This window comes from Cydia splendana, chromosome 15, assembly GCF_910591565.1.
Source record: "Cydia splendana chromosome 15, ilCydSple1.2, whole genome shotgun sequence".
NCBI classification, from domain to species: domain Eukaryota; kingdom Metazoa; phylum Arthropoda; class Insecta; order Lepidoptera; family Tortricidae; genus Cydia; species Cydia splendana.
In genome coordinates this window covers 14,549,577-14,576,131 of record NC_085974.1, presented here as the reverse complement: position 1 = coordinate 14,576,131, position 26,555 = coordinate 14,549,577, and positions in this window count along the sequence as shown.

Sequence of the window (26,555 nt, the reverse complement as noted above, 5' to 3'; positions counted from 1 at the left end):
TTACCTATTCTCAAGCCGCCGAAAAATCAAAACTGAGAAGAAAAAATAAAGGTGTTAAAATGTTATGGAACGGGAGATCTTTTTATAGAGCGGCTAGAGATAGACCCCCTTTTTCATAAAACTTTACAGGCCTGATTTAGTTAAATTATGTTTTATCCCTTTCTTACAAATACATAAGTCAAAATGACAGATAAGGACAAACGATTATGAGCTAATGGAGGATGTAGCGCGTTTATGAACAAGGGGGTAAGACTATGAATAGCAAACGTTTGAAGCTAGCCCTTTAAGTGGCTCAATGTCAGATCGCGTCGGAACACGATTTTCACAATGTTTCTCCTGACAACTTCCCCAACCTCGTATTTAATTACTTGCTTCAACCAAAAATAAACCTTAAATTTAGACTAGTACAGTTTGTTTTTCAAGTTTTGTTTCTGTAAAGTTAAGAGATTAAGTAAAGTTAGCAATATTAATTCTAAGATGATCGAATGATGCTTCTTTTATAGACTACTACAGCGAATGATTGTTTGCAATATTGTTTTGCTTAACTTTTCTGTAGTAATTTTATTGTTTATTATCATTCTTGCATCTCATATTGCTGAATGCTTAACATCATTAAGTTACCGACTTTTACTAGCAGAACAATAATTTTGTTATATTATTTTAAACGCCGCCGCTTTTAGAGTTGAACCAAGAGAAGTATGCAACGGTTTCGATAGCACAAGCAGTGCAAGTGTTATTTTAAACGTCAAACTTCTATGAAATTATGACGTATTAGTGACACTTGCACTGCGTGTGCTATCAAAATCGTCGCAGACTTCTATTGGTCTAACTCTAGCACATTTTGATGTTTGGGTCATCAAGTCATCATCTAATGTCATGTCATTTACATGATCAATTTCTTTTACATTTTTCAAAATTACAGACGGTTTATCGACACAAAATGTGACTCACAGATCTAAACACGTTAACGATTAAAATATAATTGAAGTGTGCAAAAGGGATTATGTCATTTCTGGTCCAGAAACTTTTGACAGCTGACAGATAAAATCAATAACAGCTTCATATCCTGATTGTAAACTTCGGGTAGCCCTTAAAGCATGCATCAACAATACAGCGTCCTTACCAACAAATTTTATACCAAGTGCTTTTGTGTTTCTTACGGTATGCTTTTATTGTCTAACTCGCTACCTAAAGAGCGCTAGAAGAGCGTAACTATACTTAAATGCGTTCAATTTTACCTCTAAATACGGCAACATCTCATCAACCACTCACTGGTGGCCGACAGTTTACTGGTTTTCGCATCGACCCGTGAGTGGTGGGCCGCCAGTTTACTGCTTTTCGATCCGACCATTAACGGGTTGACCGCCACTTAAAGGGTTATCTACCGATTTCAATATGATGGAACACTTGCAAAATGACACAGGTACACATCATCAACGATACAGCAATCCACCAATTTGAATATGATGGAACATAGTTTGCAAAACATAGTTACACCTTGTCAACATGATCCCACATTACAGGCCGGTTATTACCGATAATTCCCCGCATTACGTTTCTCCAAACGCCCCGATCACGATGCTCGTGCAAATAGACGTCCATTGCTTGAGCATTGCTCTAAATCACGAGTGGCCGCGTATCAAGATCGGACGGACCGGGATGAGCTAGGGTTGGTGTCCACTGCAGAGCTAGGAATGGGATTTTGCAAATGCGCTTCGTATATGGAGCGCCCAAGCAGTGGGCCGATTCATTTTTTTTTTATACCACATCGGTGGCAAACAAGCATACGGCCCGCCTGATGGTAAGCAGTCACCGTAGCCTATGGACGCCTGAAACTCCAGAGGTTGACGAATTTTTTTCGTCAGATGTCGATCATTTTTGTGGATAGATAGAATTCCCTATTCTGTTGAATAGAATCGCAATTTCATCGTTTGTCATGAAAAATCATTTGAGTTACAATTGTACTTACTTTAATATTTTTTTTCGTGACAAATTATGTTTAGCATATTTTGTGCCCAGAATGAGGACCTCTTCAAAGCAAATTTTGTCCGAACCTATTAAATAAATAAATTCGTCGACAAAATAAAAATTAGCTGAGCAACTTCGTTCAATCAATAGCTAAAAAAAAGAAATGAATAAGAAGCCTTTTAAGAGACAGGTCACACATGACTGGAATAACCTAACTAGGGGTAGTGTCGACTATCGATCTCCGGATTTTGCGAAGTATTTTTATGAAGCGTTTCGCAAACGTAAACCCCCAAGTAAGTAAAAATGTCACGAACGAATTTTGACGAATAATAGTTTTAATTAAAAGAGTTTAATAACGCTATAAACGTTTCATTACGTTTTTCCACCCACTAAAAACTCTCACATAACTTTTTACAAAACCACTCCATTATGCATAACGTGTAGTGGAAAACCACCTTATCCCCGTGGATTACCGCAACCACAATACGTTACCTGCTAAAATATGTTCCTGCAGTTAATTTTGCTCAAGATAAGCATATTTTATTTATTGGACTCGACCATAATGGCGTACTTAGCTGAGATAAGGGAACATGTGTTAGACGAAGCGAAATAGGTGGCATTATGAGCCGCTGGAGTTCTTAGGGGTTTATTTGAAGATTTGTAACAATGGAGATGGAATTACTTCTTGGAAATGAAATTTTGACATTTGAAAGTTGAAATGCAAAGGAAATCATTGCAGAATTCAATTATTTTCCACTAATGATGCCAGCAGATAAATGAAATTACCAAAAGAATAGTTTCCAAAACCAATTTTGAGACTTAAAAAGTCGGCACGTTGTCTTGATAGAAAACAATCATAACATAGCAGTATAATTTTCGTATACAATAATTAGTGACACAGCCGAGGTATCTGACGAGCAATGGACCCCGGACCTAAAGTATGGAAAATATGGTTTCAGTTAAATATTTTGAGATTTTGATATGTTATAGATTTCAGAGTCCTGAATAAAAGTCTCTAGGGGTGCTACCACTGTTTCCGAGTCCCTTTCAGGGTTTTTACTAGATAACAAAGTATTATTTTAAAATCTTTTCGGTCGCAAGTTTCGCGCGGTGCTCCACATCTTTTATTCCCTTCTAATTCACTGGCTTTACGTCATAATGACCATCAGGTAGCACTGTTGGACTAAACATGTTACTTGTCACTATAACATATTATTATAAACCTCATCACTGTCAAGAACAAGAATTCAACAAATGAAAACGTCATACCGAATGACATGTACACCATAGATCATAATTACGGATCGCCCAAGGACCTAGACTAGAAACTTTTGCTAGAGTTTGCAATTAAGATTAACTATTACGTTTCCATTTGTATGTAAGCTGACACTTGGTAATAGATCTTTTGGTCGTGCTAACAGGTTAGGCTTTGGCTGGTGTGATTCTGGGGGGTCGAGGTCTATTAGGCATTGTTATCAGAACATAGCTGTAAATGAAGTAGGTATCACGATGTTAAAACCAATAATTGATAGTATTATATTAGAACAAATTAATTTTCAAAGCGCCGAAATTCTAAAACGTAACAAATATAAGAACATTAAATTTTCGTTCATATGTTAAAATTATTGATCAGAGAACTATCTTAACTGCAGATACTCTTTATCTTTAGATTAGGATTAGGGACTTTATACATACTTATAAGTAGTAAATATAAAATTATTCAAAGAGAGTACGATCCTCTTAATTGATACATACGAATATAAAACTATAATTAGTAGTTACAATTATAATTATTACTACAAACTACACCCTAAAAACAATATAGTCTAAAAAAACAGAAATTTCCCAGTAACTCATATCCCATAATAACTTAATACGTATTATGTCAGCCACTAACAACGTTGTCCAACCAAATCAATTATAGTACGGCAAACAAGAACATATAATCCCGACCGACCTTTGCACTCTTAAACTACCCAGGATCTAACATCAGCCCGGAATGTAAACAGCGAACCATCTCCTAAGGCGCCATCTATAATTTTCTAACAATACCATCAATATGTCCAGGGAATCTTGACCTACAGAGTTGCTATACGCTCCCCCCGAGAAACCTGTAGTCGCACAGCGCGCGGGGACTGTGAGGGGCCAATTTTATTTGGTTATGGAATCACGCTCGATCGATCTAACTCCGATCTAGGGATATTGCATATTTATCAACCTTTGACATAGGTAACAACGCGGAGGTAACATCTTCATAGCAAAAAGTCTAAAACAAACAAACATGAGGGTGTTTGAACCCGCGCGTGAGGAAGTATGGGAATGGAGGCGTGCGGTTTATATGGTGGGATATGAGTTTGTGGTCAGGCTTCGTGATAAATGGGTTAGTTTTGTTTGTTTTTTTTTAAACAGTAGTGCGCATATTTAAAGATAGATATTTTGTATCTATTACATTAAGTAATATTGATTATCGAAATTGATTGTGAATAGGTTACGATTGGCGACTTTTGGCATTTTCTCTAAATCATAATTTTATTTATCTTGGCAATGAGAAAATGCACACTTTTTGACGTTTCGTTGAATTACTAAACACATTAAAAATGTATGATTATAAAATGTGGGAATAATAATAAAAATGTATTTCCCGAATGGTAAATCAAGACATCACTTGTTAGAAGAAAAGCAGAGACATTTTAATATATTGTTACATATTTGATATAGCTAAGTAAATGGTTGACTGGTAGAGAATGCCTTAAGGCATTAAGTCCGCCATTTGTACCTTCATGTATTGTGCAATAAAGATTAAAATAAATAAATAAATGGATGTAAATAATTGATGTTTTGTTTGAAAAAGGGCCTTAAAGAGAGTATTACTATCGTATGCTTGATATAAACTAGGTTTATAATGCATCATTAACTTAACTTTAATATTGATGGATCGTGGCTTTAGTAAACTAAATTTGATTAATTCCGAGAAGACATAATTAAAGTTGCATTTGAATAGAATGTAATTATTAAGTACGTAATGTATAATTTATATAAACCTCGTATAAAGCTTTGGTGAATTTACAGATATAGATCTTAATAATGTGCAGTAAAGATGAATTTACAAATAGACGAAATACTTAAATATAAAATAGAACTACTTATTAAGCAGTTGCAATCAAATGATAATCAGATGATTGACATGATTTTCATTTCGTTCGTTGGAAAACCTACCTTAGTACCTACATTTATGTCATAAATTTAAGTCTGTGGTCAGTTATTGGAAGATTATGCTAATATTGGAATTCAAGTTAAGACACAAGCCGAATCCATTGATCGGTAAGGGACTGCACAAAGCATACAACTGCATCTGATGGCGTTAGCATAATATAGTAGGTTATATTAATGGAAAACTAAAAAAATCCTACTAAAAAGGGAAAAGGTAAGGTGTACAGTCGACGTCAAAGATATGTTTACACTTTTGCACCTTACTCCTTTGTAATAAGGCGAAAAATGTAAACATCTTTGACGTCGACTGTACCCTACCTTGTAATTGTAAGCCATTGCCATTTTAGCAAGAAAAGTGTGCAGGAATATTAACATAAAATTTATTTTACGATATATTTTTTGTAGAATTGAATCTTTAATTTTGGTTAAAGGTATATTTGTGTCTGAACCCTAGGATGAAGGCAGCCCAGGATGCGATATTTATAAAGATCATATCATGGAGTTATGTGATAATTATGATGATGTATCTCAAAGATTAGGTACTTACACATTTAAACCAAGAAAGAAGTTTATCTCCCTTATAGTGGGACTCCACAGATTTGGCAAAACAGTATGGTTGCTACTTTATTATCGCCTACCTATCTTACCTTAAAAAAATCTAGAACTTTGGTGATATTAATTAAGAGCCCATCAACGTGCACACTAGCGCCTCTGCTAAATAATCGTGATTATTTAAATTTAACGACAGGTATGTAAAAAAGGGGGCCGCTACATACTGTTTTGTGTATTTAAGTACCTTTTGAATACATCAAACTAGTTTTTATGTTGCTGGATTCGTCGAACTAGGACCTCAAAACAAAAACGGCCGTTTTAACTTTGGACGCATAGATTGACGAATCCAGCAACATTAAAACTAGTTTGATGTATTCAAAAGGTACTGAAATACACAATACAGTACGTAGCGGCCCCCCTTTTTTGTCGTAAAATTTAATTAATCACGATTAAATTAGCAGTGGCGCTAGTGTGCACGTTAATGGGCTTCTTAAATCAAATCAAGTCAAAATTGGTTTAGTTTTGCCCAATTGTACTTTGGTAGTCAGACTAAAACTTGTAAAAGTGCTGGTGGCCTAGCGGTAAGAGCGTGCGACTTTCAATCCGGAGGTCGCAGGTTCAAACCCCGGCTCGTACCAATGAGTTTTTCGGAATTTATGTACGAAATATTATTTGATATTTGCCAGTCGCTTTTCGGTGAAGGAAAACATCGTGAGGAAACCGGACTAATTCCCAATAAGGCCTAGTTTCCCCTCTGGGTTGGAAGGTCAGATGGCAGTCGCTTTCGTAAAAACTAGTGCCAACGTCAAATCATGGGATTAGTTGTCAAGCGGACCCCAGGCTCCCATGAGCCGTGGCAAAATGCCGGGATAACGCGAGGAAGAAGAAGACTAAAACTTGTACGTAGCTCAATTTAATAAATAAGACAATACATGTCTTTTCTGATGCTACTTTTTGCTAAACTGGTAGTTACTCCCTTATAGTGATCACGTCACGCATTGGGCACTGCGTTGCTCAATCCACTTGAAATTCGCGCGTGACACGACCGGGCCGCGGACCAATTTGCGGTAATCGCACTACGATTACCGATTAAGTGTTTTAGTCTTTGCTATTCTGGGAACGGTTTTTTAGAGATCAAAAGAGTTAACCTATTAAGATTAGAATGAAATTATGTTTGGTCTTACTTTTGTTTTATAGTTTAGTTAGATTTTGGGTGGGTTAATTAATTGGAGGTACGCAAGTGGCGATGAACCCGGAAAGTTGACGCTTTCCGGCCGGAGGGCAGAAAAATCACGTTACATAAAACATTAAATCACATTCTCCTACCAGGTGTTATAACACCGATATTTTTTTGTTTTTTATAGTGGCTAATTGACATCGAAAACACATAAAAATGCAAACGTAATTTTTTTTAGTTTTAGGCTTATCTGGGTAAACATATTATACCTATTTGAACATCGCATTTGAGTATCGGGTGATCTTTGACACACTAGTCATTTAATAGTTATTTGTACAACAAGAGATCAAAGTTTGATATTTCTGCGAGTGCTTATTTTGAGTCCCGTGCAAGCGAAAGATTCTATAATAGATTCACGAGCGTAGCGAGTGAATCTAATTTAGAATCTTGAGCGTAGTAAGGGACTCAAAAGCGCACGAGATGTAAATAACTTTGATCTCGTGTAGTACACAAAATTTTTCACACCTTAGCAGTGAGAACATACCTGGTCTATTAGACAACTTGAAAAATGTAATCCTTCTTCGTTTCTTAATACCTATGCACTCATGTTTTCTTAAGATATACAAACAATTAAGTTTAATTACCGCAATCTAACACAAAAACAAAACGTAATAATAAATTTCAGTAAAATAATATGGAAATAAAGAAACATCAACTGACACTTCAACCAACAACTTTTTTTTGTAAAAAAAGAACTTTGTAAGATACGGTCCGAATTGCGGATACGTACTATTTGTCAACTATAGTAGAAATTCTTAAAAGTAAAATAATTAATTTTGCGTGATAATCTGTGTATTTTTTGAGTTCATTATTTAAATTGTACAATAAAATACCTAAAATATAGTATTTTTATGAAATCTTAAACTTTATTTTAATTAAATAATTATTTAGAATTCATACTCGTATGGAGCTCGTACGTGGTTTGGAACGATGCGTTCTGAAGTTTTTCGGGGGTCTATTATAAACAGTCAATATACCGTTGAATGTCGTTTGAACTTTTTTTCGTCTGTTTCTTTTTGCTAACAGTGTGAAAGGGACAGAGATAATAGAACCCAAGTATTTCGAACTTGTATTAGACCCCGCATGTTGAAATGACATTTGACTATAAAGGTCACTTGAATGTCATTTTGTCTCACTCAGTGAGCAAAATCGCATTTTGCTCACTATTTTTAAGAAGCAAAGTACCCTTGTTCGAGCTGCTGAGGTGAAAATATATTTTTTTGAAACTTCCAATTCTCAATACCAAATTATTGACAATGTATATACTTGTACAAGTATTCTTTTTAGGGTTCCGTACCCAAAGGGTAAAACGGGACCCTATTACTAAGACTTCGCTGTCCGTCCGTCCGTCCGTCCGTCCGTCTGTCACCAGGCTGTATCTCACGAACCGTGATAGCTAGACAGTTGAAATTTTCACAGATGATGTATTTCTGTTGCCGCTATAACAACAAATACTAAAAACAGAATAAAATAAAGATTTAAATGGGGCTCCCATACAACAAACGTGATTTTTGACCAAAGTTAAGCAACGTCGGGAGTGGTCAGTACTTGGATGGGTGACCGTTTTTTTTTTGCTTTTTTTTTTATTTTATTTTTTATATGGTACGGAACCCTTCGTGCGCGAGTCCGACTCGCACTTGCCCGATTTTTATTTAAGTTATTTTGTTGTAGATAATGTAAAAAAATAAACTGTATTAATGTATACTATCATTTTAACATGATAACGACGGTTTAATTTCCCCAATCAACGCTGCCATAGCAAACAATCATCAGATCATAATCGAAGTATATTCCAGTTCACGCAACATGGTAATGTGTGGCGAGTAATAGAAGAAAACTTCGTGATGAGAACAATGTATGCCATTACTCAAACTACTTCCGAAACTAGACGCACTGGAACTAGAGATGTTCTCTATTTTATCGATATTTTTTTATATAATGTGTCTTAATACCTACTATCTTCTTCTTCTTCTATCGTTACAAATACAAATATTTTATTAATAACAAGAAGTTACAAGTCGTGTTGGGTTGTGTCATTCTATTCATTATGTTTAGTAAATTACGATTATAAAATCACAAATTGTATAGGTAACTCAATTATTCATTATAAAAATCACTGTAAAAAAATAAAATTATTAAATTAACAATAATATTATTAAAATTATTCAATGTTAGTATGTCTCACAACAGTTTAAATTCGAATATTATTTATGCCATAAATTCATAATAGGTAGGTTAAATTATTCTGCATAATCGTAGAACACTTCGCTCGTGAGCCACATTTTTAATTTGTACTTAAAGCCCGCGGTGGTAGCTGCGTTTCTGACATTATCGGATAAGCGATTGTAAACAATTGTAAACAGACGTTATCCCGGACAATCGTTATCCTGGCCTTTGCCATGGTCCGCTTTCCTACTTGCTTTTCTCCACTTTGCGCGATCCTGGGCGTCCTCTCGTGTGAGCCCGTTTACGATCTACACATATCTGCTTTCACGACATCGAGCCATCGCTTTTCGTCTGAATACTATAAATATAATAAATCTTCCTTTTATTCAACATAATGCCCCTTAGCACAATAAAAATAAGCAGTTCTTCTAAAATATTCATAAAATTAAAGGTTTTTTAAGTAAATTGTTTTGAAAATATTAGTCGTTTCGAAAATCTGAAATAGTGTGTCCTTCCCGCCGCTAAGTTTTGAACTGGGAGTAAGTACAAAAAAATGAATAATAAGGAAATTAATTTTAATGAATACTTCCCGCAAAAATTGGTTTGAACGTGATCAATCGATCCACAGTATTTTACAAAAAAAAATCTACACATTAAAAGGACGTAAGTGCCGCGCAGATACGACCTTTTGCTCGTATGGCTTTTTTTATTTCCAGTGACAGTGTATGTCTTTCTATAGCGATACTGATTTTATCACATGGATAAAGCCATCAATAACTCACCTGCTGATAACCTAAGGTCTCCCGAGCAGACATACGCCATAATTTTATACGACATCGATATCGATACCTGACCTTTGCAACCTCTAGATAAATTATCGTGAAATTTGTTACACACACGCTACCTCAACTGATTCGCCGATAAGATCCTGACCTCAGATAACAACACACGCGTATACGATAATTTGATGTAAAGTTACTGTTCGGAGGTTCAGGGGGCTTGGATAAAGTTTATGTTGAAATCTGTACTGATATTAAAGATGCAATTGATGCAAGTAACTGTCGATCCAATTCGTACAATGCTTATAAGATGTCACATCGATACGATACCGATCTGTCAGAGTGAAAAAACTCAAAAGTGACGTTTTTGGTTGAAGAAATGTCACTTTTGACACTGATAGTTCAGAATCGCATCGGTGTGGCATCTTATAAGTCTTCCAATTCGAGCGCCATCTTGATAGTTACGCGTCGTGATTTTTATTTTTTATTTTTTGCTCATTAATATTGTTTAAAGTGTAATATCGATAGCTTATTATACAGTAAACTAATGTGGTAGTGTGCAGTGAATGGAGAATTCATCTTGAAACGCGTTTAACCACCAGTTTGGAGTCAACGGTCGGTTGTCCACATGCGTCTTGTAAAGTCCTTGTAAAAACCTTACGTACGATACTTGCCTACTTAAGCTTCCTAAAAATAAATAAAATAAAATAAAATGCATTTATTTCAGACAAACATGGTCCATATTTTGTTAGTACATCTTAACAATTTAAAAACTTATAGCTACGGTTAACTTAAAAATAAACTTAAATGACTATCTTAGGTACTAATGACAAATGCAGAGAGGACCAGTGCCTTATCAGGCCACTGTCCCATCTGTCAGCAACAACGGCCAGGAGACTGTGGCGGCTGTCGCGCACCCTGCGGAGCGTCGCGGCGCAGCGCTTGCGCAGTGTCGCGTGGAATCCGTCCACATGAGCATCAGCGAACATGCCGGACGCACTGCAGTACCGAGGCAGCCGCAACAGTACCCTGAACGCGTCATTATATTGTACGCGCATGGCGTTAAAAGCCCTTTGCGTATATCGAGTCCACAGGCTGCAGGTGTACAGCGATGTACAGAACGCTCGAAATAATGTTATTTTTACTTGCGCTGTACACCGGCTGAACCTGCGAGCTATCATATTGGCCCTGACGGCCAAGGCCCTCCGCTCCCTCTCGATATCAGCGTCATCACGGAAATCGTCGGTTATCAAGTTATCAAGTCCTAAGTATCTGCGTAATCTTTATCACAGTTATCACGATATACTCGTACGTATGTAAATACTTATCCAGTAGAACTTGCCAGTACGTAACGAACCGTTAGTAACTATGACCCCCCGGGGGGTCGGGTGCATTTTTACAAGTTGATAAAAGATACAAATTATTTGAACGGGCTTTGCTGTTATGTGCAAAATGTTACAATAAGTATTCCGTCGCTCCAAACGATAACCAAATCATAAATCATAAATATAGGTACGTATGTTTCACATTGACACTAAACATCCAGTAGAAGTTGGTACGAAACGACCCGTTAGTAATTATGAATTATGACCCGGGGGGTCGGGTGCATTTTTACAAATTGATACAAATTATTTGAGCGCGCGCTTTGCTGTTGTGTGAAAACTGTTACAACAAGTATTCCGTCGCTACAAACCATAACCATATCATCATAAATCATAAGTATGTTAACATTGATACTAAACATCCAGTAGAAGTTGGTACGAAACGACCCGTTAGTAATTATGACCCCCGGGGGGTCGGGTGCATTTTTACAAATTGATACAAATTATTTGAGCGCGCGCTTTGTTCCAACGACGCTTGTTACGACTGTGGAGCGGCATTTTATTATTTTTTAGGGGGGAGCGTGCAGTGGGAGTGATGATGTTCGGCGTTTTTATCTCTTGACTTTAAACAAAACTGCCAATTCGAGTTTTAATTATTCGATCTGTTTCCGATATTAAACTAATCAGTGACATTTCTGTCAGAAGGTGACATTTCTTCAACCAAAAACGTCACTTATGACACTGATAAATCAGTAGGTATCACAATGATTGAAAACTGATCGAATGAATCGAATAGCTAAAACTCGAATTGGCCTATGTGCTAAGGTAAGATTAGGTAAGATAAACTCTGGGGCAAGAGAAACACTTGTAGGCAAAAGAAACATGTAACATAACATAACATAACATAACATAACATAACATAACATGTTTATTGAATATAAGGGCTGACAAAACTATTTACCGGGAACTTTATAAGGAACCCTTACATTACCATCCAACTATAGGTATCAATTGACACAATAAATAGAGCTGTATAAAAATATTTTCAAAGTAAAATATTAAAAATTCGAAAATATCCTAACTTTGCCAGCCGTCCTCAAATTCGCCTTATAATGTTTTAATTTGGTAATTGAACTAAAACATATCCCTAAATTCTGAATTACTACACGCAGTGCAATTATGTTTTACTGCTACTTAAGGCAAAGTTATGTACCAAAATTGAGATTTATTAGGTTGTTGCATAATTTTTTCCCACTTCAAAATTTTCTTGAAATTTTCAGTAGGCTCGGGAATATTTTAAAATAAATCTAGTGTACTTATAGTAGAATGTTCTCGAATCTTTCACGTAGGGTATATAAGCGCGGGCTTGTTACAGGGATTTAGTTAAAATCGAAAAAATGGACCAACAACATCTTCGAGTGATTTACTTATACGAACACCAATCGGGAACCAGTTCGAGGGAAACAGCAAATAAGATTAACACTGCTTTTGGCCCAAACACTACTACCGATCGCACAGTACGAAATTGGTTCCAGAGCTTTAATGAAGGAGACACAAGTCTAAAAGACATTCCTCATACTGGTCGCCCCGTCACGTTTGACGAAGAAGCATTGCGGCGCGAGCTTGAGTTGCATCCGGATTCCACCACCAGGGATTTAGAGAAAACTTTTAAATATCACTACAGTACCATAGATCGCCATCTGCAGTCGATGGGTTACCGTAAAGTTTTGTCAAGATGGACGCCTCATGCTTTGATCGATGCTCAACGTGCATTACGAGTCAACATTTGTGAAAGTCTGCTGTGCGCCCCCAAAGAAAGAGCTTCCTGGAGTCGATCTTCACTGGAGACGAGTCCTGGGTCTTGTACGGGAACGTTACACGAAAAGCCTTTTGGATGCCTTCCGATAAATGGCCACCAACACAGCCGAAAAGCAGTCCGCATGGCCAGAAACTTCTCCTGTCAGTTTTCTGGGATTCGCAAGGAATGTTGTTGTGGAAGTTACTGGACGACCATCAGACTATCAATGCCGAAGCCTACGTGAATCAACTACAGAAGTTGGCGAACGCTGTTAAAGAAAAAAGCCAAAACGACTCGAAGTATCATTACTTCATGATAATGTAAGACCACATACGGCGATGACCTGTAAATTTCTAGCTAGAGGAGCTCGGTTGGACAACAATACCTCATCCACCTTATAGCCCTGATCTAGCACCTTCCGACTATCATCTTTTTCGGGCTTTGAAACAGCATCTTCGTAAAAAGAAATTCGAAAATTCCGGTGACCTAAAAAATGACCTTGCCAACTCCTTTGTCTCTCAGCCACTTTCATTCTGGGCTAAGGGTATTGGAACTTTGCCAAGCATAATATGGTTACATGTTCTAGATAATGATGGTGATTATATTGTCGATTAATTGTTTCAATAAATAATTATTACAAAAAAAATAGTTTTATTCCAAAGTGGGAAAATAATTATGCAACAACCTAATACCTATGTATTTTGCCAACCCTTAAGGGCCCATCAACGTGCACACTAGCGCCACTGCTAAATAATCGTGATTATTTGTGTGCACGTTAATGGGCTCTTGATTTCAATGACCTGCTACATTGATAACGGGGTTTGGCTGTCAAGTACAACGGTAACAAAGCGTTTTAAAAACCGCCCAACATTTCTCGAACCCAGTGTCCGCCGTGCCCACTCTCTCATTCCTTAGACGGAGTCCGAAACATCTTATTCGCGCCCTCATAAAAGTAACTGCTTTGCCTCGTTTTTATTTCTACCTCTGTACCTGTACGGCCACAGTATTTTAATAAAGCTACTTCCCTCCCACACGAATTTCAACCCTATTTTTATTACCTAAAGCTTTATTTTGCTTGGGGGTTGTGGGAAATCATGCCTTGCCCACTTATCTAGGACAGGACGATTGTGAGGACACGGAGAATTTCAATTACATTATTAGTGAGTATTTTATTATATTCGCGAGTGTTCAATCAATTCGTGTTATGAGTATTTTTGTGAGAGTCCTTTAATGTTTCGGATTCTTACTTGCTGTGCTTATCTCATGGAAAAGGAAATGGAAAAACATACGATGTTATAAATTAATGGTTTACAAAATTTATGTAACTAGGCGAAGAAATCACATAAATGGACTTAATGTGTTTTGCGTCTCAGGCACTTCGTTAGAAAATACGTCATTATAAATCGTTGCGATGTCAATGCTTAAAATACGTAAGTGACCCGTTTTTAATATATTTAAGATATCAATGCTGAAAACCTCATAGTAACTTTGAATTTTAGGTAATTTAGTTTATGTTAACTGCATTCAAAAGTTCAATAACTTCTTACTTTTAAAGATAAAGTTTTTTCATTTCTAACTTTATATTATGTTTTTCGCGATTATATTGTCACATTTTTCGCACATAATTGTAACGTAACCTGACGTTGAGATAACAAGACAACATATATACACACAAGATATACTTAGATAATTAGGTAAGCCTTAAGATAGGCCTTTAGTGTTAGTTATCCAAACAAAATTAAGTAGCAAGGCTCGAACTTTTAGTGCGGATGACGTAAAACCGTTTACAGTACATCTGGTACTCTTTTACGACACTCTGTGCTATATGTAGGGATGTACCGACTAGTCGGTCGACTAGTCGGGAAAGCCGACTATCCGGCCTCATTTGTAGTCGGCGATTAGTCGGCGACTAGTTGGCAAAAATGGCCGATTAGTCGGCACCTTTAATAAGTGTCAGAAAAACGTGGCAAAAAGTAATAAACAGCAAATATTTACCAAGCTTTTCACCTATTTTACCGAAATTCCTATTTAGGGTGCTCACGAAAACATTTGTTCGTGTAGTTCTTCTTATGTCCGATTGTCCGGTTGTCGTATGAAATATAGCCTTTGGATTTTATTATTTATTTTATTTTATTTTTTAGCGTTACCATTATGATGAATAGCGCGACGAAAGGGGTAAAACGATTGTTTTTTTAAGTGTATCTGAACCGAACTTAGACAAAACTAATGATCTGGCCGACTAGCCGACTAGTCGGCCGACTAATCGGCCATCCGAGCGCCGATTAACGGCTAGTCGGCCAAATCAATAGTCGGTACATCACTAGCTATAAGCACATTACGTAACTACGTCCAAAATTTAAAGGGCCATATGTACTGTAATAGTACATTACGATAAAAGTGCGAAAAGTAGGAAATTCGCAACGAGTGGCGATACATTAAAACACGACCGAAGGGAGTGTTTTAAAACGACATGAGTTTCGAATTACCTTTTCGCACGTGTATTGTACAACGTTTTACAGTAGGTACATAATTATATTATAGCCATTTAAATTTTCGACCTTTAGTGCTAGTTACCGCACTAGGGCGGTAAATTAGCAACATATGTACTGTAAAACGTTGTACAATACACGCGAATAGGTATTTATTTATAATTTTCGCACTTGTAACTTGTAACATGAATAACTATTTAAAAACTGATGTGGTAAATAAAATAAGTACGAAACTTACCGTACAGGTATAATTATATTTTAAAGAAATATGTGTTTTAGTTTATAACACTGTCTTTGTAACCACTGACCACAATAAAAGTAGTATAATCATTGAAAAAATATTTTCAAATGTGTTATTAACTTGATTGACAATGTCAGTCAAAGACTTTATATGCTGCATTTCAAATGTTGATATTGTTTAATTGAAGAAGTTGATAAGTGGGAATTGCCAACTAAAATACTATTTGATATCACCTATCGTTTTGACGTCATCGGCACTAAAAGTTGGATATTTATCACCTAAGAAAACTACTACTTATTTGATATCACCTATCGTATTGACGTCATGGGCACTAAAAGTTGGATATCACCTAACAAAAAGACTACTTATTTGATATCACCTATCGATTTGACGTCATCGGCACTAAAAGTTTGAGTCCTGCTTAGTACTAAAAGCCGATAAACAAGTCTGACCTCAAACCGTCCACAAACGCAATCAAATCAGAACTAAATCACAGCAAAATCTCAATACATTCCCGCGAATCCTCGGAATTACTGAAATTACATGGCAACTCGTTAAGGAATCCGGATTAAAGAGTTGGACTTAAAAAAGGGGAAAAAAGCCCCAGTAAGACCGGCCGCAAAATTCTTAAACGCAGTCCGGGGAAATGGGATGATTACTTCATCAAAACACACTTTAAACGTGTTACGTAAATCTAGTACCGCTCGGCCCCGGCCTCCCCTCAAAGGGTGTCGGGTGGACAGGGGTGTCCCCCCGGAGGAAGTGGGGGTAAGACGATATGGGCGAACGTGAGCGCCGTCAAGAAACCTTGATTGCTTTTTTAATTAGTTTTTTTTTCGCGTTCCCCCTTTTTCGCATCTTGCCGATCGTGCAAGAAATATGTACTTCGATTTTTTGTGCGTGCGTTTTGTACCTACAGTATGTTTAAGATTTGCTTTATGTTTGACTTTTTACTTTTCTTTATTTTTTATAAGGATTCAATGCCAAACTGGAACTAACTTAGTTTAAATTGGTAGTTATCTTAAGGGATGTTGATCATCATCATCAGATGACGAGCGATGAATCTACTAACAATATTGGTTTCTGCATCCATTGTATATCATTTAAGTGTTATTGCGTTTCGAGTCAGTGAATTTTTAATTGTTTAATATAATTTATTTCATTCCAACACAGTAATTATAATCTATTTACATATTTGTATTATATACCGAAATAAATAAAGCTATTGGCAACATTATATTTACAAATATTCTAATAGTATGACGTATTCTACCTTCTACCTCTATTTTAATTCCTTTGGTATTACGTAGGTAGTCCGTAATAGTAAATGATTCAAATTTATTATGTAAATAGTCAGTATGAAATAAACACACGTACTTAGGTCTAGTGTGATAAGTGGACACCGTAACCTTAATGACACATCAATTAATAAATCTAAAAACGATATGGATAAGATATGCCAGTGTCAAATGTGACGTTTCTTCAAACCAAAACGTCACTTTTGACACACTGACACATCGAATCCATATCGTTTCTAGATCTATTAATTGACGTATCTTAAATTTCGAATCGGGTAGTTCAAGTATTCTTTACATAGAGATACTTAAATGCTTTCATTCGCCTGTTTCTATTTTAACTCTTATTGTCTGTAAGTACCTAGAAATTATTAACATATTAAATTTATAAATACCTAACTTGTTAATTGTAAAAACCTCAGCTAGACTCAGTATTTTATTAATTACCTCATAATACTCCCCAACCCAACGTGAATATTAAACTTCAAAAATAGCCAAATTAATTTCTAACCACGCAAATTTTAGTGTCCATTTTAGGCGTCAACGGCGCGAAATCAAGAGAGGGACGCGCGGGAATGTCCATTAGTTGTCCATAATATCTGCGTAATGAGGGGAGAGTGGGTTCAATCGGCACCGTCGGCTTAGCGCGCTGACACGTTGGAAAAATTTAAATTCATTAAGGTTTTGAGATAGGGCTTAGATTAATAGGAAAAATATAGAGGGGGGGAAATCGTAGCGCGCTACATATTGGAAATATTGGAATAAATTTAATTAATTAAGATTTAAAAAAAGGGTTATACTGATTGGAAAATATTAATGTTCATTAGTTGTATGAAATATGTATTAAGAAGATATTATATAATGTAATCACAAGAGAGAATCGGCTTAGCGTGAAATAAAAATAATTATAATTTATAATTGAATAAAAAAAATGTGTATTAATTGTCATAATATCTCAGTAATGACGAGAAAGAGCACCATTAATTGAACTATTTTGATTATTTTCTATTTACTGGTGGAATTTGTAATTTACCTACTTAAAACTAAGGAAATTTTATTAATTTTTTAACAAGTATTGTAAAAACTGTAAGCATTTTGGCAATTAAAAATATCTGTTACAACTTTGAAACTTTTTAAACAATTGAAAATTTACGTAACTTTTTTTCAATTACAATTCCTTTCAATTCAATTACGTCTTTAATACACAACTTACGTAATATCAAACCTTATTCGTGCGATTTCATAACAGAAGCCATGCAAATTAAAACATCAAGTTTTCCGAATACTGCCACACACACACACACACAACCCAGCACATAAAACACACGCACACATTAACCAGTTTTAAGTCGCCGTCCCCACTAATTTATACGTTCTTACGTTCTTTCGCTTTCATTATAATTATTATTCTTGGCAATTTATTTTCGCACACGGGGTGGTGACCCCCTTAAGGGGAGAGGGGGTACTTCTTACAAATTCCCGTTTTTCGGCGGAACTTTACGCACCCTTTCTTGGGCCTTTTTGTTTTTCATCACATTAACTTTTGAGCCGGGGATAATGTGTTGTGGATGTGTGGGTGTAAATGAGTGTAATCAAGACATTTGTATATATGTCTGTATTTCTTAAGAAAATGTGTATTTTGAATATGTTTTCTTGTCTATGAAAAGGTGCATTTAATTAGGACAACATGGGATGGTCTTCATTTGAGATTATAAGATTTTTGTAGAGAGTGGTTGGAAAGATGAAACATGAAGTAAAGAAAATTTCAGCTGCTGAGGTATGATATACTCAATATTTACCAATGTTACAAAAAAATCAATCATACCAATAAAATTTATAACACCTAGTAGTTATGTTTAATGGTGAAAAAGGACCTGACGAATATTATATTATACATTACAACTAGCTCTTTATGAAGTATGTACCTAACAAGAACTTCCTTTTTGGCAATAACTGTCGTTTAAATCATAATAAGACATCTTATTAGTGCTTCAATTAGTTCATACAATCTTAAAGTAAGTTTAAAGAGAAGAGACAAACTTAATGAATGCACTCAACAACTTTTTGCCCAGTCCACAGACAAGCGGAATGAACAAAAAACTTTTCTATACATAACACCTTAACTATCTCGCCGTCTCCAGAATTTCGTCCCAAACTTTAAAGTACACAATTTACGGTATACCGTTCACATGCGCAAAGCGGCGGGGAACTTCTACAAAACAAAAGCGATTACGACAGACTTCGACTACTCGAAAACAAAACGCAATTTTCTCTTAAGAAAATGAGGGAACTCTTTCTCCCCATTGAAAAATCATCAACACCCCCGCGTGTGGCCCCACCGCCCGCCTTCTTCGGGGGAGATACGCCGCCGACTTGCGTACGCTTTAATTAAAAATAAAACATAAGAACGATGTAACTGGATGAGCCGAGGAGCGAAGGAAAAATGAAAGAGAAAGCCATCCACCCCTCCCGAGGAATGGGCGCCTTTAAGACGGGGTGGAAGTCAGTCGCGCTGTGGCCGCCGGGGGGCGCGGACCACCCCGCATGCTCCCGTGTCACAACGGAATGACATCACTTCTCTTGTCGCTAATGAAGAGTACGTCTTCAATCGCCTTTTTCCTTGACCATGCGCTATCCTTTCCTTAATGTATAATTAGGTTATGTGAAAAAATTTCCTTGAGGGGAGAACCGGCAAAATCGAAGTCTCAAAGTCTTGTAACAAAACGTCGAAGTCGTCTAGACGTTTTAATTTTCCTATCGGCATGTCTCGTCGGAACCGACTCTTTTCATTAGTCACGAACACATGTGTAGGAAATCTTTGAAGGAGACGTCGTTAGTGGCAAGATAAGGGTATTATGGTTCAACACAGACGTCGTTTTTGTACTTTTATTTTTATGCGCTCCTTTCATTCCAGCATAAGGAGGAAAAATGAGGTCGCTTTATAGGTATTGACTTTCAATTTAAATAAAATTCCACGTCAACCTACATGTATTTCATCTCGAAAATTATGCGGTTGCTCAAAAGAGAATATTCTAACTGTTGATTGCGTAAAAGTAGCGGAAAAAGGGTTGAATTTAAAATATCTAAAGTTCGAGGGAAATTGCGAGTTAATAGACCAGCACTCAAAAGTTAGCGGCGACTTGTTGAATGATTTCCGTCTTGCTTTAAATATAAATGTAAGCTGCAGCGAAAAATATAGAGTGAACTTTACGAATAAGTAAAGCGAGTTTATTTGCACATAGCAAACAAAGCGTCTTAATTCATGTAAAGTCGAATCACTAGACAATGCAAAACACGCTAAACAACTTAAAAGGAAACAGTCAACAATCGGATGATCCAACAAAGAGATGTATTCCCAAACAAAACTCTCCGCATACGCTCAACACTTAACCAAACAACTCAACTCGGCATACGCTCATTCAATTTTCTAACCCATTTACGTCTCAGACAGACGGGAAAAAAAGAATTATACCTTTATTCCTCCACTTTTTAGTGATTCGAGCATAGATTTTCGCGATATAATTTCATAAGCAGTGTGTGTTCCTTTTGCCTCGTTTCCCCGCTTTCCCCGATTTGAATTGATTAGTCCGTGTATTTGAATGCAGGATATTTTAGTTCGGTCTTTTTGCGTTCGGTTCGTTCCCGATGCATTTATGGTTGGAGTTATTTGCGTTCGTTTTTTTATCGGTTTAGTATTTGATTTGAGGAGTGGGGAGTTGTTAATGGGAGAAGAGGAAATAGGATAAGACATTTTCCTATATTTATACTACCTACCTACCTATGGCAATAATTTGTCTTGGGATTCAGTCTGTAAGTTTGAAGGAAATTAATGTACCTATTTGTTAAAAATGCGTTTGATGAAGAAAGCTACATTTTTTATGAAACAAGTAGTATTTGTATTTTTTCCATTTTTAACTATATTATAGTTGGTCAAGCAAATCTTGTCAGTAGAAAAGTGTGCCAATTTTAAAAAATGTATGCGCGAAGAGTTATCGTCCCATAGAAAATTTGAATTCCGCGCCTTTTTCTACTGACAAAATTTGCTTGACCAACTATATTTGATATATGAAACATTCCGCCTGATGTGATGCCGCTGATTTCTTTAGGACAGCCAACGCAACGCAAAATTTTTTTACGCATATTCGGCATTGGTCCCATAATAAAAGTTTTTCAGTATGACATGTAAAGTCACTATTACGCATAGTATGGCTGGTGGTTAAAATTTCACCCCGTATAATGATATAATTATGACAATGCATAACAATTTATATATAAAGAGCCTTAATATTTCATGTAAGTAATGTAATTAAATGAAATTATACGTTTTTATAAATAATGGACTATAAATAAGTATACCTCACAACAAAGTTTCAACTGGCATATTACAGTACATATTTATATTTAATTTACAATATTTTTAGAATTTTTAATAGCTGTATGACTATATACCAAAACAGCCACGGCTTTCAGTGTCCGAGACTGGATCGAACTGGCGCCTTCAGCTTTCGCCAAGCCACCTCTGATAATTTAATAATTAATAATTCGATTTTCTCCTCTACTAATAAATAAAAATATATAAATATACACATGGGCACGCACACTAAAACATCTAATCGGAGGGTGCTTAGCCCTGCTTAATGATCCAATTCCTGTCATGTTCAGGAAAGGGTTTACCCCCTAAAAAACTTGAAACAAACGCCGCAAAAACCCAAGACGGGGGTGGTTGGGGAGACGTGAATAATTATAAAAGAAATAAGATAGACATTGACTGCGCCGTCAGCCGTAGATGAATAATAATGGATTCTTGTTTACGTGTGTACGCCTTTATGAGCCGTTGGAAGGTTTATAGGCTGAAATATTGCTAAGTAAGCTTATTAAATTTGACGGTTAATGGCGTTTTGAGGTCAGGGAAGGGATTTTTGTAGGTGCGTTGTTAAAGTAAAGCAATTGCGCGTTTTAAGAATGAAAACATATTGTTATCGGTTTTAATACCATTTCTATAGAGTTGACCATCTCTTTAGACCAAGATAAGTCTGCAACGATTTTAATAGGTCACGCAGTGTAAGTTTTATTTTAAACAAGCTATGAAATTATGACTTATAACTAACACTTGCACTGCGTATGCTATCAAAATCGTTGAAGAATTGGGGCACTTCGAAAGTGGAATCATTTAGAAAATGAAAATGGCAATAATCGATTAAACTCTAAGCACTTTGTACTGTACCAGCAGTAAGTAAGATGGCTTGGTAAGAATTGCAGTAGCGTAAGTGTTGCTAAAGTATGATAACCCACTGGTTTCATAGATATTTGCCATTTTCCATGTAAGGTGCATAAAATAGGTACGGAGAAGGAAGCGATAACAATATTTTTACATTTTTAAAATGCGTTACTTTAAAGTGCGACATAAAATAGTAGATGAGGGCGCCACTTCACACGTAACTGTCACATTTTTGACCTACATAAAATGCTTAAACATGTCAACAATTTAGTATGGATTTTTTAGTTCCATTTAATTTAATTTCTATTATTTTATATCGCAATGTACGTTAACAACAACAACAACAATTATATGTAGCCTACAAAAAGTCCTTCGCTGATCTCAATCATTAGGTACGAGTATGTCGCGAATACCTACATAACATACGAACACCTAGAAATCATGTGTTTTTTGTAAGACATGAATTTTAATCAGCACCGTCATATTGCTTCCCATTAGCGACACTGCATTGAACCGACATGTCGCAAAGAGCCCGATAAAAGAATACCCAGTGGAGCGCGAGCAATAACCAACGTCGCGGGACTTCACTAGTGCTGTGATGACGGGAACAAACCGGGAATGTTCCCGACAGTATTTTCCTTTCCATTAGCGACACTGCATTGAACCGACATGTCTCTAAGAGCCCGATAAAAGAATATCCAGTGGAGCGCGAGCAGTAACCAACGTCGCGGGACTTCACTAGTGCTGTGACGACGGGAACTAACCGGGAATGTTCCCTACTGTGACAACGAGAACGAAGGAATCAGTCCCGGCGCAAACAAGGGATGCGCTGTTTCCTTTTTAAGAGTTTTATCACCAATATGGCCAATATGGTTTCAAAACTAATATGTGTATAGTTTTGTTATGTCCAGCTGTAGGTACATATGTATGTTAGAACAAAACACTCATTTTACTGGCAAGTCATAAGATACGGTAGGTATACAAAATGTTACTGAAAAGTTTTTAATTGTCAGCCGCTGCCTATGATTCGGGAGCTAAAAAAAATTAGGGACCACTTCATATATACGAAATAATGTCGTACTCAAACATTTTATAGCAGTTAAAAGGTATTAGATAATTCTACAGGTATTATATAATATTTGTCTTTTATAAAAAATCTCTGCAATATTTCAGGAACAGGATCATTTCCATGACACATCCCTACTTGAGACTTGCAGGAAAAGTAATCACGGCGGATTTCACGTAGATTTTTACGATATTTACATCGGTTTATAAGGTATAGTCTGTCCGTTTTTCTAAGATCAAGTAAGCCATAGTAAATGTACGGTGAACTTGATCTTAGAAATCGGACAGGCTATAATGACACATAAATAAAGAATTAAGTGACAACTCTAAACATAATCAATAAAATCGTTTTTAGGGTTCCGTACGCAAAGGGTAAAATGGGACCCTATTATTAAGACTCCGCTGTCCGTCCGTCCGTCCGTCCGTCTGTCACCAGGCTGTATCTCACGAACCGTGATAGCAGTTGAAATTTTCACAGATGATGTATTTCTGTTGCCGCTATAACAACAAATACTAAAAACGGAATAAAATAAAGATTTAAGTGGGGCTCCCATACAACAAACGTGATTTTTGACCGAAGTTAAGCAACGTCGGGCGGGGTCAGTACTTGGATGGGTGACCGTTTTTATATATAATGGTACGGAACCCTTCGTGTGCGAGTCCGACTCGCACTTGGCCGGTTTTTATTATATCTGTATCCACGGTCTTTTCAAAATATTAAAGGAACAATTTCAGGAACGGGAATATTCTCGCATCACATCCCTACTTGAGACTTGCAGGAAAAGTAATCACGGCTAGGTAACTTTGTTTGGTGGCTGACGGATTTTATGTACAATTTTACGATATTTATTGCGGGTTGAATGCTTTCAATAAAGAAATGGACATGGAAATTATATTAGACTCGGCTTTGCAATGAAGATGCTGAAACCTGCAATAAGTAGGATTTGAATAAGTGTATTTCTGTTAATTACTTGGGTCAAATACAATTTAGAATAAAAAGGTTACTTCTGTGAACAATACACAAAAAGTTAACGATTTTGCGATGTCTATATTTATACAGGAAAGGCGCAAGTGAGTTAAGCGTAATACACGATGTGTATGATCCACTTGTCATGATCACCGTGACTAAAAATGTTCTAGAATAAAAGAATGTAATGGAATGTTGTGTACTCATTTTCTAATTTAACGTTGGGTTGGGTTGACCCCTTTCTGGTGTCTTTGACTAAAATATAGTGTCCGACCGAAACCGGATTTTTTGCCAAAACTAAAGGTTCGGTTTTGCTCTAGTTTCAGCCAAAAGTTGGGTTGATTTCACATAATTTTTATTTCCAAAACGAAACTTTAAAATTTTGTGCACTGATTTTTGAAGAACCTTAAGCCGTTGTCTCTTGTCAACTTAAAAAAAATCAGAATTCGCGAAACTATCCTTAAAAGTTCATTAAAAAAGTGTTTTGAGCTATTATAAATACACGGCTCTAATTCACCCCGGCCGTGATAACTGAATCTGGCGAGGAGATGGGGGAACACCGTAAACTGATTAGGTGTAAAATTGTTAGCCTAGAGCCTAGACTACTTATGTGCACCTCCGTCGAGCAATTCAAGTTAAATGATGCTTTGGTTGCATTTTAACGTGTGTAAATTTAGTGTTTAAATGCATTTCGTGATTAAGAATGAATGTCGATCTTAAGAGGAGAAAATGTGTCTCAAGATTGTTTCTCATATTAGGATCAAAAGTGTAATTCTGAAAGTCTGGAAATTGAAAAATGGTGTATTTAGATTGCACCTCGTCCTTCTCAGTCATAATATTAGTAAAGATTCAAATCACAATTACATCAGATTTTCCCGTCGTATTGTGTTTTAATTATTATCTCCAAACCACGTCGGTCCAAGCCCTCAAACCGTCTAGACGTAAAAAACTTAAAAATTCCGTTTTTACCAAAAAGAATAAAACGATCATATGCACATAGTGTAATTAAAGAGTTGCAATGAATATTTAAAAGCGGGGGCGCACAATGACATTCGGGACGCCAAATCTAGAAAGATACTTATTTTTGGAAGTCAAGTTCCGTATTATGGTACACCGAGAGCAAGTACTTAATTAAATATTTCCGATGTTATATTTATCCTCGTAAGACCCACCATAGAAACTTTATCAATAGTCAATATTTAATTTCGACCTTGTTATATACGTAATTTGGAAAGATTTTCGTTTGTTTTAAAAAGCAATGCAACAAAAGAAATGATACTTTATTTGGCTCATGAAAAGTTCAAATTAGATTGCATGAATATGTACATTGTAATAATATGTACAGTCATCAATATTATTAGATTAGCACCTTTGCATACAAACTTCTATTCAGGGGGGAGGGGACCTTATCTTTGCAGCTGACTGTACCTAAAATGCATCGTATCCAACTATCCATGTAATGTTTACATGGTAATAAACTTTTTTAAAGACTTTTGTTCGATTAAGACGTATTCTCTCTCTGTGCTATGTAGGTACCATAAAATATTTTTCTTCCTACTACTATTTACTAATGCCCTCCTCCTTGCGTCGTATTCCTCAATATTGAGTGACCTCCCTTTTGTATCACTTTCTCTCTTACGATCTTTCTACATCTGTTTCTGTCTTTGACGGTGTGGAGAGCCATGTGAACTGTGGAGTCAAGAGCGGTGCGGATCTGGTCAGACCAACGTATTGGACTGCGACCGCGTCCAGGCCTTCTCCCATCCACTTTGCCGGTCACAAAAACTTTTTGAGGTTGCCACCGTCTGCGATTTACTAATGAGACAGGGTTTTATAATGACACACATAATATGGACTTTAGCGGTAAGAAAAAATCGTATGTAATTAAAAATACACTTATTTTGATTTGGGTACGCCTTTACCTTAAGTAAATAGAAAATTACTTCTGATATTTATAAATTAAAATTTTATACAAGCCCAGTGTGCCTCTACTCTAACCACTGGCGGAACAAGTCAAAGATACAGATATACGGCGAGGGGAAATGTTTGCCAAAAATTATAATTTTAATTGCGGGCTCTCTCTCCCCGGCCTCCCCGAGATATAATGTCAAGTATTTGCGATGCGAAGTGAATAAGTAGGTAAAAAAGGTAACCATAGGAAGATTGGTGTGTACTGAATAGTATGATTCGTGTATATTTTTGCCCTGTAGATTATCTTCACAATAAAACACAGGTATAAAAATATATT